Source organism: Leptonychotes weddellii, chromosome 9, assembly GCF_054177405.1.
Source record: "Leptonychotes weddellii isolate Sample4059 chromosome 9, ASM5417740v2, whole genome shotgun sequence".
NCBI classification, from domain to species: domain Eukaryota; kingdom Metazoa; phylum Chordata; class Mammalia; order Carnivora; family Phocidae; genus Leptonychotes; species Leptonychotes weddellii.
Genome location: NC_138377.1, coordinates 60,444,818 through 60,459,283, shown reverse-complemented (window position 1 = coordinate 60,459,283; position 14,466 = coordinate 60,444,818). Strand labels below are relative to the sequence as shown.

Sequence of the window (14,466 nt, the reverse complement as noted above, 5' to 3'; positions counted from 1 at the left end):
ATGTGCTCTAGTAAGCACTGTGAATTGTGCAAGACTGTTGAATCTCAGATCTGTACCTCTGAAACAAATAATGCAATATATGTTAAGGAAAAAAAAAAAAGAAGATAGCAGGAGGGGAAGAATGAAGGGGGAGAAATTGGAGGGGGAGACGAACCATGAGAGATGATGGACTCTGAAAAACAAACTGAGGGTTCTGGAGCGGAGGGGGGTGGGAGGATGGGTTAGCCTGGTGATGGGTATTAAAGAGGGCACGTTCTGCATGGAGCACTGGGTGTTATACACAAACAATGAATCATGTAACACTACATCTAAAACTAATGATGTAATGTATGGTGATTGACATAACAGTAAAAAATTAAAAAATAAATAAATAAATCTCTTAGTTGCTTTACTTAACCCATTATCTTCCGAAATTAATTATTTAAATTATGCTTTTTCACAGTGATCTCCAAATCTCCTGAATTCATCATTGTTTTTTTCTGCTATGAAATCTTTCTTCTCTTATAATCTTGCAGAACTGTACATCATTCCAGGAAAATATTGTCTTAATGAACTGTGGCATCCCTTATTGCATAGCAAATTAAACAAAAGTAGAAACAGACTAGACTTTAATTATAAGCTATGACACATCTTATTTTATTTTAGCATTTCAAAGATTATCACCCAATTATTTTCTTGCTTCCACTGTTTTTTTTGTTGTTGTTGTTTGTTTTTTGGGGGGTTTTTTTAGTGAGGAAATAGCTGATAATCTTATCTTGTCTTTATTAGCTCCTTGAAAGGTAATATGTCTTTTTTTTTTTCTGGCTGCCTTTAAGATTTTCTTTTTATCTGTGGCTTTCATACGTTTTATCACCATTTGCCTAGGTATGTTTTTTGTTTTGTTTTGCATTGAATTTATCCTATTTGGACATTTCTTGCCTTGATATTTTTAATCAATTTTGGAAATTTCTTCTATACTATCTCTTTATTATTTCTTCCTCATCTTCACTCTGATCTTTCTCCTTTAGATCAGATCCTCATTATCAATATGAACTCTTTCAAAAGCCTTCTAACTTTCCTCCCTGCCTCTAGTCTGTAAATATATCTCCCTCACATAATCATACTACTTTCACAATTAAAACACTCATTGCCTGTAAGATAAAGTCTAAAGTTCTCAATAAATGTATCTATAAGGCCCTCATGATATATAATGCCTAGCACTAATGGAGAAATAATAGGCCAATTCTTCAGAGTTGAAAGATAAGAGCACTTAAAGTATAAAATGGCAGGCTGAATTATTGTAATTAAGATCCCCACCTAGAGAAGATCATAAAAGCTTCAAAGATTAAAACAGGTTATCTAAAAAAGAGTAAGAATGGGTTGACTTAGACTTACCACCAACACTGAATACTAAGAAAATAGATCAATGTCTTCTACTTAACAGAGAAAATTTTTTGACTCTAGAATGATGTACCCAGTCCAATCTCTCCACCTCTGTCTTCCCCACACACACACACACAGAGAAAGAGAGAGAGCAGAATAAAGGCTTTTGCCTATATGATATGTACTTATCACATACCTTTCCTTAGTTGCTTTATGATGGTGACTAGAAAAATAAAGGACAAAAAAAAGAGAGAGAAAGAGGAAGAGGAGAGATAGGGTTTAGAAACTGTAGATTCCACCCAGGAAAGCACTGGAGGAAATGACTGGAGAGAGGCTGTACCTCAGTCCTAGAAAGCAATTGATTCAGACAAGAGTGGGATAATCTATGGTTCCAGGAGGAAGGCATTTGGGAAAAGATACCAGTTTGAGAAGATATGGGGAGAATATGTGAAAATGCATATCACCTTTTTTAAAACAAGAAAAGTCAATTGCTAACCCAAAGCATGGGTTGGGGGTGGAGATAAAGCTGTGTAAAAAGCCATGACTCAAATGTGGAGAAAATACATCCTTGGCATGTTTTTAAGTAATTGATAGTTAAAAGAGAATCCATTTCATAATAGCACAGTACATGACCAGCATAGTCATAGAAATGTAAACTTTCAGAGTCAATTAATGCAGAAAGAGTGCAAACGTTGATTGTATGTCTCTATCAAATTACAAATGATAAGAATCATAACAAAATAAAAATAATAGGGTAGTTGATAAGTGGTGGAGAATGATAAAGTCAAAAGATGGAGGAAACCATAGAGGTGATACTATCTCCTCTTAACAATGTATCAGGTCATTATTTATTATCACAAAAGTAACCTATAGAAGTAATAAAATGATAAGTAACTCTAAAAGACACTAAGGAGGTCTAATTGTAATTTAGTAATATGGAAGAACCACCAAAAGAAATGGAAGCAAAATATTTAAAAGAGCTTGCCCATAGGAAGCAAATTAGCTGTTGAATAGAATGATACTGTTTCTTTGATTATAAAATCTTCTAAATCATTTTAGTATTGTTACATGTCCATATATACCATTTAAAGTTATATTCTAGATTTTTTTTGAAGAGAGATCTTAGTAGCATTAGGCTTTCCAGAAAGCCTCCCCTAAATTTGAAGATCCAAGTGGTTTTCCTCTGTGTTTCCATAGTACCCAATGCATACCCTCTAATGTGGTACTAATTTTACTGTACACATATGACTATGTGTTCATCTCCTCCACTATAATCTGAGTTCTTTTAGAGAAGGAACAAAATTTAATTCATCCTCTACCTTCACCATCTGGTACATTATCTGGTGCAGAGTAGGTAATGATTATATGTTTGCTTAATGAATAAACAATCGACCATATTGGGTAATCTATTTTTTTAAGTAAGCTCTACACCTAACATGGGGCTTGAACTCACAACCCCAAGTTCAAGAGTCACATGCTCTACTGACTGAGCCACCCAAGCGCCCCCATATTGGGTAATCTATATTAAAGTCAATATTTCAATCCATGTATGGGAATTAATATAGATATTCATGAGATACTGAATTCCTTCCTTACCTCACTGCATATTTTAACTTCATAATGACAGTAAATGGAATAGAGATCATGTTAAGCCACATGTTTCCAAACCATTAGTATTTAACAGACACTGCAAAAAAAAACTTTAATCATAATGTAATATTCAAAATTCTCACACCTACAATTTAAAAATAAATCAAGGGGTGCCTGGGTGGCTCAGTCATTAAGCATCTGCCTTTGGCTCAGGTCATGATCCCAGGGTCCTGGGATTGAGCCCCTCATTGGGCTCCCTGCTCTGCGGGGAGGTTGCTTCTCCCTCTCCCACTCCCCCTGCTTGTGTTCCCTTTCTCACTGTGTCTCTCTCTGTCAAAAAATAAATAAAAAATCTTTTAACAATAAATAAATAAATAAATCAAAAGTTGGTTCTAAGTCTACCTCGTTTTAAATCAACTTACTAAGTTCAAAAATGTTAATATCCCTCACTAACTCACAGCATGCCACTATCAGCCTTAATTTGGTATTATTTCACAGAAATGTTGCAATTACAATTTAGTCCACATTGATCAGCTAAAGTTAAAGGGCAAAATTAATTAATGGAAATAGTAAAGGGCAAAAAATTAATATGATGACACATCTAAAATGCTGAGAGTAAGAGAGGCACTGTTATTTTGAGATTATCCACATTGATTTGCAAAAGAAGAGAAGGAGAAATCTGTGAATAAAACTGAGTATCAACACACTAAATTGTATGTCAGCATTTTAAAAAATAATTACAAAAAATGACAGCCACATTATAGATTTGAAACTTCTGACTAATAGACCTAACAATGACTAATGACATTACAAATAAGCTCTGAAGAAAATGTACAGCAGCTGCATTAAAACCATGCCTTCCAAGTTAATGTGTGGATTTATATCAAAACCTCATATAAAAAATATGACTCATTTTTTACTAAAATGTATGAAAAGTTTTAGATATTATATAAAGTATGTAATATTTTTTAAGTTTTCAAGATTTTCTGGTAATAGTTATTTTGAATACTTAAGGAAAAGTATAATATTCAAACAATTAATTCAACATACTTGTAGAATATATGAGGACTTTAGATCAATCAAAGGTAAGTAGTTGGTGACAATGAATATTCTTACCTTTCGGTGGGGGTGGGGGGTTGTGTGAATCCCAACATAAATCAAATCAGAAATAAAATCAGAGTATCACATCTGCTATTTAAATACCTCCATCACTTACATCTCACTTTACTCTTGAGAATAAATTTCAGAGTTAGACCTGGCGGGTGTTTTGAACTCCATTTCAGATAGAAGGAACATGAGAGAGATTAGAATGAGAAGCCCTACATCACAGTTATTAAGTAACAGAATGGACTCTAGGATTGAGTCTTCTGATACTCAATGGTCTTTCCACTAAATGCTGGTTCCCAGTCCTTGCCCCAGCTACTAAAACACGCATAACCTATCAGGTCTCAATTAAGAGTCATTTTGTAGGGGCGTCTGGGTTAGTTAAGCGTCTGCCTTTGGCTCAGGTCATGATCCCAGGGTCCTGGGATCGAGTCCCACATCAGCTTCCTTGCTCAGCAGTCTGCTTCTCCCTCTCCCTTTGCTCCTCCCCATGCTCCTGCTCTCTCTCTGTCAAATAAGTAAAATCTTTAAAAAAAGAGTCATTTTGTAAAATACTGAAATCTGTGATGAGCCATTTTCAACCTAAGTAATTTTTAAAGCCTCTTTCATTTCTCCATCCCAAGAAATGGCTCACCACAAGTACAGTAAATGGGAGAAATGATAGAAGCTTCATATAACAGCTACAGCAATATTTTACACTTGCCTAATAAAGCAGTTAGGAATGATAGTGAGGTCTAATAAGTTACGAAAGAAGTTTAAGAAACACATTTTTTATAAGCTACACTTAGAATGCTACCTACAATATCTTTGTTTAAAATGTTCTTTTTGATCAATTTGAGGAAACACAAATGTAACTCTGTGTGTTATTTTAAAATTTAGCAAGTGTGTGTTGTGTGTGTGTGGGTGGGTGTGTGTGTGTCTGTCTGTCTATCTTTTGGCTGTATTTACTTAACTTGGTTATAGTTATATCTCTTTGAAAGAACATATTTGGCTTTACCCTAGAACATTTTTTTCTTTTTTTTTTAAGATTTTATTTATTTATTTGACAGAGAGAGACACAGAGAGAGAGGGAACACAAGTGAGGGAGAGGGAGAAGCAGGCTTCCTGCTGAGCAGGGAGCCCGATGTGGGGCTCGAACCCAGGACCCTGGGCATGACCTGAGCCGAAGGCAGATGCTTAACGACTGAGCCACCCAGGCGCCCCTAGAACATTTTTTTTTTCTAATTACATTCTAGGAATATTAGAACAAAACAAAACAAAATTAGTACTTCAAACTGAGTTGTAAGCTATCTGGTATCTTTGATTCAAGATGTTCAGTTACCCTAAGATCCATGTAACCCATGCCTGTAAGCAGGCAAACATCTAGACTATGTTTTCTCATCCCTATGGGCTTTAGTATTAATATTTCAGATCTATCGAGGCATTCCAAAATCATAAATGCACAATCCATATATGGTGAGCAGTAAAAACAGATGCTTTTCCGCATCTGGGGGATGGTTTGTAATAGAAAAATAGGAACCATTAGAGGGAAAGTGTGTTCTTGTTTCCCAGAGTAAAGGTAGCAATTTGATAGAAAAACAAGACTTCTGATCTGAAACAATGAAATTTCCTAGTGGAAATAAATAGCCCCTTCAATCACGTCAGAAGACAGTTTCAAAAGAACAAGCTATGAAATAATCAAAAAGCAGACAATGTGACTACCTCAAGAGAGACACTAGCACACAGTGTGAGTTCCATGGTAGAAGAATAGCAGCCATGGAAAGTGAACCAGTGGTGGTTCAGGATTTAGAATTGAAAGCAGAACAGGAGAGCAAATGTGACAGACAGGCAGCCCAGGGCCTCTTAACACAAAGAAAATCCAAAAACTACATTGTAAGTATGGTGTTCAGAGAGAACTGGGAGAATAGAGTGAGCATCAAGATTTAATAGTAATTAAAAAAAAAAGATTTAATAGTAATCAAATCATATCCCAGTCCTAGAGCACAGTGACATGGGTTTGACACCAATCTCCACCATCTATGCATGCTCTTAGATTAGCTACATAGACTCAGTTTTCTCACCTGTAGTCTAGGGTGAAAAATGACCAAAGAAATAATAAAAGCATTTACTTTATGGGTGCCATAGTTTAAAAAGAGATAACAAAACAGTTAATTAGCACAGGGCACTCAATAAAAGGCAGCTATTGGCATTATTAATACAGCAGGAAATCACTGAGTCCCTTGTGGCTTAATAACAAATATGACACAAGAAATCCAGGAAAAGGACAAAACATTGACTTAGTCACCCCTAAGTAGCCATTGCAGCCATACGGTAGTGATTGAGAGCATGGATTTAGGAACCTTACTTACCAGGAAACATAGGGCAAATTCCTTAATGTCTGTGCCTCAGTTTCCTCATCCATAGACAAAGGACTATAAAACAACAACAACATGGTATTATAGGCATAGAGTAAATTGGTCTTAAAGCTCTTAGAATAGTGACTGGCATTTATTGTCTAAGAAATATGTAAAGGATATCAATGCCTTCAAGAAGAGAAATTGGTGATCAAGATTAATGAATATTTTCTTAATTGTTATTCTTACTTAGCATACTTCATAAATTTATTTTTAGAGATTAGACACAGTGTGATTTATTTATTCTTTAGTATCTTTTCCATTACTTCTGGTGGAACTAAGACCATAATATATTTCTCCTAAGTATACCAGGCTATTTCACTAACATATTACCAAATACCTTTCTTTCTTTTTTTTTAATTTTATTTTATTTAAATTCAATTAATTAACATATAGTGTATCATTAGTTTCAGAGATGGAGTTCAGTTATTCATCAGTTGCATATAACACCCAGTGCTCATCACATAATTTGCCCTCCTTAATGCCCATCACCCAGTTACCCCATCCCCCCGCCCACCTCCCCGCCAGCAACCCTCAGTTTGTTTCCTATAGTTAAAAGTCTCTTAGATTTGTCTCCCTCTCTGATTTCATCTTATTTTCCCTCCCTTCCTCTATGATCCTGTTTGTTTCTTAAATTCCACATACGAGTGAAATCATATGATAATCATCTTTCTCTGAATGACTTATTTCGCTTAGCATAATACCCTCTAGTTCCATCCACATTGTTGCAAATGGTAAGATTTCATTTTTTTGATGGTGAGTAGTATTCCATTGTATATATATACCACTTCTTCTTTATCCATTCATCTGTCAATGGACATCTGGGCTCTTTCCATAGTTTGGCTATTGTGGATATTGCTGCTATAAACATTGAGGTGCTGGTGCCTCTTCAGATCACTACGTTTGTGTCCTTTGGGTAAATACCTAGGAGTGCAATTGCTGAGTCATAGGGTAGCTCTATTTTTAACTTTTTGAGGAACCTCCATACTGTTTTCCAGAGTGGCTATACTTCCCACCACAGCATCCTTGCCAACATCTGTTGTTTCCTGACTTGTTCATTTTAGCCATTCTGACTGGTGTGAGGTGGTATCTCATTGTGGTTTTGATTTGGATTTCCCTGATGCTGAGTGATGCTGAGCATTTTTTCATGTGTCTGTTGGTCATTTGTACGTCTTCCTTGGAGAAATGTCTGTGCATGTCTTCTGCCCATTTCTTGACTGGATTATTTGTTTTTTGGGTGTTGAGTTTGCTAAGTTCTTTATAGATCTTGGATACTAACCCTTTATCTGATAAGACGTTTGCAAATATCTTCTCCCATTCTGTCAGTTGTCTGTCGGTTTTTTCGACTGTTTCCTTTACTATGCAAAAGCTTTTTATCTTGATGAAGTCCCAATGGTTCATTTTTGCTTTTGTTTCCCACCTAAGACCTTAAAAAAAAATTAAGTAATCTCTACACCCAACGTGGGTCTCAAACTCATGACCCCCAAATCAAGAGTCCCATGTTCTTCCCACTGAGCCAGCCAGGCACCCCAATTTTTTTTTTTGCATTACTATAAATAATTTAAGGCAAACCCATAGGCCTTTCTTTTCAAAAATGTGCTCTGCTGGAAGTTTCCTTAAATTTCCTCCATGATTATAACTTGCCTGCATTATAAGCATCAAAGTCCCTCTTACTGTCAAACTGCAGTCTATCAACACTTTGGTAGTTGGTACATCACTTAGAAGGCCCCAACCAGTAAGTTTTTAAATAGAATACAATATAATAGAAAATATCAAAGTGCATCACAAGGGTATAATTACATAAATCTTTTGTTTCAGTTGCACAGGTGTGTGTATGTAGACCCACCCATTTGTGATCTGGTTCATGATGTAAACTGTGTTTCTTATTATGTTGGCCTCATAAACTGAATATGGAAGTTTCCCTTCCTCTTCTATTTTTTGGAAAAGTTTGAGAAGAGTAGGTAGTTATCTCTTTAAGTGTTTGGTAGAATTCACTTGTGAAGCTGTGTGGTCCTGGACTTTTTATTTGTTGAGAGTTTTTTGATTACTGATTCAATTTCATTGCTAGTAAGCAGTCAATTCAAATCTTCCATTTCTTCCTGATTCAGTTTTGGTAGATTTTATGTTTCCAGGAATTTATCCATTTCTTCTAGGTTGTCCAGTTTGTTGGCATATGTGTTTTTCTCACTATGGTTTGAGGGAAGAGCATTTTCTCTAAGAGAGATAGTAACATTGAAATCTTAACCCAAGTGGAATTAGCTTACCAAAGTAGTTAATGGATGACTCAGTAGGAATGAACCCCTCACATGCAGTTTTTAATGAAGGAAACCTGAGAGATGAGAAAATTATGATACATGGGTATGCCCCATGAAATTGGGAGGAAGACTGCAATGGCAACATGGAACAACCATGAGGCAGCACAGGGTGCTGAGTTGAGTTGAGGAAGCTAATAGTCGTAGAGAGAAATAATGATTGGAGTGAATAATAAATTTCAACTTCGTTTTACAACTTTATCCAGGGATCCTTCCTCCATGCCTACCTCTGTACATCTAGATATAAAACAAAGATATTAATTCCTGCCCTTTCTTCCCTCATAGGTGTACCAGTGGATCCAGGAACTATGGATATGCTTTGAGTTTGTCAAAATAAATCATTGCAATGACAGTTACCTTCAGCCCACCAGGAGCAAGAGATTATGATCACCTGACTTCCCCCTAACACTTTATAAAGTATATCCTTGAGATTATCACAATACCAGTTTTTTTAAAAGGCTTGTAACATATTAATCTAGTCTAAGAATTTACCCACAGTACATGGCAGGTCATCAATATGTGCTTTTTACTTTTCACTCCTCCCTGATATACTCTTTTCCCTTCTTACAAGCTTAAATTCCAAGACCAATCATTACAATCACTTCTTCATTTATTCCAATTCCTTTTCCTCCCTCACTTCATATTCATTTTGGCTGAATCACAATGTTGGTCATATATACTTTTCTGGAACTCCTGCAACTAACATGACTGGAGAAAACATACAGCATGTAAACAGGTCCCATTTAATGAAGTCATGAACATGAATCTCAGGTAGGACCATAATGCTGCCTGGAAATCATGTACATATGCCTAGTCAATTTGCTCTCCAGCTCTCCTGAATAAGTATTTCATACCTTATCCTTCCTCCTCGCACTCACACACTTCCACTATCAGTCTTAGCTGACTTTGCTTCTTAGTTCATTGAGAGAACTGAAGCAATCAGAGGAGAATATCCACAACTTTCTCTACCCTTGTACTTTGCTGTTCTTCCTAGAATGAAAGATGGCTATTGCTACTCCTATCTAAGTGCAACCCTTCCCATCTTGGGCTCTTGATCTCATCTCACTTCCCGATTCAAGGACATGCCTGTAGCAATTCTTTCCTTTTTCTCCTATATCATCAAATTCTCTCTCTCTACTGGATCACTTCCATCAGCAATTAAACATAGTTTTTCTTTTTAAAAACAAACAATCAAAAACACTCTCTCAGATCCACATTCCCCTAATGCCTCTTCTATCATTTCTCTTTTAGCAAAACTGCTCAATAAATTGTCTATGCTCTATCTCAAATTCTTCTATTTCCATTCATTTTTAATCATCACTCAAGAGACTTTCATCTCCACCGTTCTAATGAATCTGTTCCCCTCATGGCCACCAATGACTTCTATTGTGCTAAGTCAAAACAATTTTCTGTCTTTATCTTACTGGGACCATCAGCAGCACTTGATACAATTGACCACCCACACTCCTTTTCTTGGTTTCTAAGTCACTGTGTACTCTTGGTTTTTATCTAACCTCAGCTATTGCTTTTTCTCACTCTACCATTCATTCTCCCCTTCTCCCCAACCTCTTACTATTAGAGTCTGCTGGACTCAGTTCTTGGTCTTCTTCTCTATTTACTACTCCCTTTGTGATCTCATCTAGCCTTACTGGCTTTAAATGTCTTCTATTTGTGCTAAAAACTCACAAATGTGTATCTCCAGCCCAGAACTAATTATGAACTCCAGACTCACATATCTGTTATTTGACCTTTCTACTTGGATGTCAACTACACATCTTAAACTTAACATAACCAAAGTCAATTATCTGATGTCATGTCCAAACCTAATGCCCCCAAAGTCTCATTCTCAGTAAACTGAAACTCTATAGTTTTCCCACTGTTCAAGCCAAAAGTTTTCTAATCAATGTTGACAATGTTGACGCCTTTCTTTCTTTCACATCTCATGTTTATCCCATCAGGCAAATCTATAGATTTCAAAATACCTACAAAACACAAACTTTTTTTTACCACTTCCACTGCTAGTGACCTAGTCCAAGATACCCATAACTCTCACCTGAAGTTTTGCAATATCTTCTAACTTGTCCACTAGCTTCCCACAATGATCCTCTATAATTTATTCTCAGTAGGGTAGCAGGAGGAACTATTTTAAAGTGTTAGATTATATTATTCATCTGCTCAAAATCCTCCACAATGGCCTCATCCATGCATCAATTTTACTGATATTAAAGTTGAAGTCTTTACAATGACCTACAAGAGTCTACATAATACCCTGCCTTCCTTTGTCTCTCATCTCCTCAGTGTTTCTATTCAGCTACACAGATCTCCCTCTCCAATCTTGCTGTTGTTTACACATGCCACATGCTTCAATTTTATGGTCTTGCAAGGGCTATTCTTCCTGCCTGAAATACACTTCTCCCAGTTACCCACATGACTCATTCTAAATCCCTTAATGTCTGCTCAAATATCACTTTTCCTGTGATAGGCAAGATTCTAAGAGGTCCCCAAGATTTCTGCTCCCTGGAATACACACACTGTATAATCCCTTCCCTTAAGTGTGGGTGGATTTGTGAATATAATGGAGTATCACTCATGATTGAGTTTTTAAGCAGTTGACTATCAGTTAATCAAGAGTGGTTATTCAGATTATGGGAGGTGGGCCTGATGTAACAAGCCTTTTAAAAAAAGTGAAGTGTCAAAGAGACACTCTAGCTGGCCTCAAAGAAGATACAAACCACTGTGTTATGAATAATTGCCCATGGGGGTCACATGCCAATAAAATGTGGGTGGCCTCTAGGAGTTGAGAGTGACTTCAGTCAAGAGTTAGCAAGAAAACAGGCACTTCAGTCCTACAACTACCAGGAACTGAATTCTACCAACACCCTGAATGACCTGGGAAGATGACCATGAGTTGTGGATGAGATCCATGAGAACCAGAACAGTCAATACCTTGATTTCAGCCTTGTGAAGCTGTGAGCAAAGGATCCAGGTTGCCTGTGCCTGAACTCTTGACCTGACCCACAGAAAATGTAAAGTAATAAACATGTGTTGTTTTAAGCTACTAAGTCTGTGGTAATTTTTTGACAGCAATAGAAATCTAATACAATCAGTGGTCTCTCCTGGCTAACCTACTGAAAATGTTAACCACTCTCTCTTACACTCCTTATCCCCTCTATTCTCCATTATATTTTTCATGACACTAATTTATTTTGTTTATTACCTCTCTCCAAATGGAACATAAGCTCCACAAAAAGCAAAGTTGCTTATCTGTCTTATTCACTATTTGTTCAACTGGCACATAGTAGAAGTGCAATAAATACATCTTGAATGAATGAATAAAACTGTTAGACACATGAGCAACAAGACTTAATAGGATTTCCTCCAGAATAATCAAATCAATCACTTATTTATTTACTTAACTTCTAAGACTATGTATCCAAAATCTCAGCTAAATTTGAAGTTTAGCTAACAAAACATATTAGTATTAGTATTAGTATTCAATTTACACTTACCTCTGGATGTGTAAAATATTATTTTTATTATTAAAAGCAATGAAAAATCTTTAAAATCATAAAGTTGAATACTATAATAATGCAAATGACAAACGTTTATTTTAAGCTTACCATTTCCCTATTAATTGCATAAGTACCTTCTTTATAATTTTGTTATTTTATCCTCATAAAAACATATGAGATAGTTACCATTATTATTCTCATTTTACACTTAGTGAAACTAAAGAACAGAGAGGTTTAATAATTTACCCAAGGTCACATACCTAGAAAGGGATGGAATCAGATTCAAAGCCTGGCAGTGTAACCCTAGAGCTTCAGCTTTTTAGCCATCGTGCATTTAAACGTTGAGGTTTTAACCTCATTAAGTTTTGAACATCTGAATATACATAACACTTATATTTTTCCATAACCAAAAGTATAAAGTGAGAAGACCAATGAAAGATTGTAAAACATATTTAGGCTGGATGACAAAGGGTTAATATTCTTTGTTAGAAAACCCTTAAAAGTTAAAACAAAAGCATGATATGTTAACAAAGAAATAAAAAAGACCAAACAGCACAAAAATAGACAAAAGACATAAAGATAGATCACAGAAGAAGAAATAAAAAATGTGAATAACACTTGAAAAACTTCATTTAATCTTGTTGGTAGATAAAGAAATACACATTAAAACAAGTTTTAGATATTTTTTCCTCTTAAACTAACAAAAGAAGAGTTAGTATTTAATAATGGTTCAATAAGACAGATACTTTGATAGATTGCCAATGTAAGATTCATTAGTGCAACTCTAATGAAATACAACTGAAAAATATGTGGCAACTGTCTTTTAAAAATTCATACCGTGAAACCCAAAAACTTCATCCCCTAAAAAAAATCTATAAAAAGGAAAGAGAGTCATAGAAATATCTCATCATTTTAATGATGAAAAAGTAGAATCTATAAATTAATATAAACATGTTAATCCATAAGTTAATAGTAGTTTTCAAAAATGAAAATAGTGATGAGGAAATCTTCATGGTAAAACACTGAATGAAAAAAGGTGGAACAAAAAGCATACACACAGGACAATCCAAATTATTTAAAATGTACTACATAGTATGGTATATTTATACATAGGAAAAGGCCTGGTTTTTAAAAATTATGTAAAATGATAACTGAAGTTACCTCTGGGTTTGTTTTAATAGGTGATTTATATTTACTTTCTTCTTTAAATATATTGGAAAATTTCATATAGCAAGGCTGTGTTAAGCTGAAATCGGAAATAAGCAAAAATTAAAGATTTTATAAAATAATTTAAAAATATACACTTTTTAAAAATTTTATTATGTTATGTTAATCACCATACATTACATCATTAGTTTCTGATGTAGTGTTCCATGATTCATTGTTTGCATATAACACCAAGTGTTCCATTCAATACGTGCCCTCTTTAATACCCATCACCAGGCTAACCCATCCCCCCAACGCCCTCCCCTCTAGAACCCTCAGTTTGCTTCTCAGAGTCCATAGTCTCTCATGGTTCATCTCCCCTTCCGATTCCCCCCACCCTTCATTTTTCCCTTCCTACTATCTTCTTTTTTTTAACATACAATGTATCATTTCAGAGGTACACGTCTGTGATTCATCAGTCTTACACAATTCACAGCATTCACCATAGCACATACCATCCCCAATGTCCATCACCCAGTCACCCCATCCTTCCCAACCCCCACCACTCCAGCAACCCTCAGTTTGTTTCCTGAGATTAAGAATTCTTCATATCAGTGAGATCATATGAAACATGTCTTTCTCTGACTGACTTATTTCACTCAGCATAATACCCTCTAGTTCCAACCACGTCATTGCAGATGGCAAGATTTCATTGTTGTTGTTTTTTTGATGGCTGCATAATATTCCATTGTATATATATACCACATCTTCCTTATCCATTCATCTGTTGATGGACACCTTGGCTCTTTACATAGTTTGGCTATTGTGGACATTGCTGCTATAAACATTGGGGTACACGTACCCCTTTGGATCACTACATTTGTATCTTTGGGGTAAATACCCAGTAGTGCAATTGCTGGGTTGTACAGTAGCTCTATTTTCAACTTTTTGAGGAACCTCCATACTGTTTTTCAGAGTGGCTGCACCAGCTTGCATTCCCACGAACAGTGCAGGAGGTCCGCCTTTCTCCGCATCCTCACCAACATC

At 35.8% G+C, this 14,466-nt stretch overlaps 1 long non-coding RNA gene across 4 annotated transcripts in view; it reads right to left on the bottom strand.

Moving 5' to 3' along the window:
* The window catches only part of LOC115940217 (uncharacterized), a 104,450-nt gene that overhangs the window by 73,548 nt on the left and 16,436 nt on the right, over positions 1 to 14,466 (bottom strand). For all 4 annotated transcript variants that reach the window (XR_014148195.1, XR_014148194.1, XR_014148193.1 and 1 more), the window contains exon 3: positions 6,405 to 6,467. This is a non-coding gene — a long non-coding RNA (uncharacterized LOC115940217). The remainder of the gene's footprint in view (positions 1 to 6,404; positions 6,468 to 14,466) is intronic.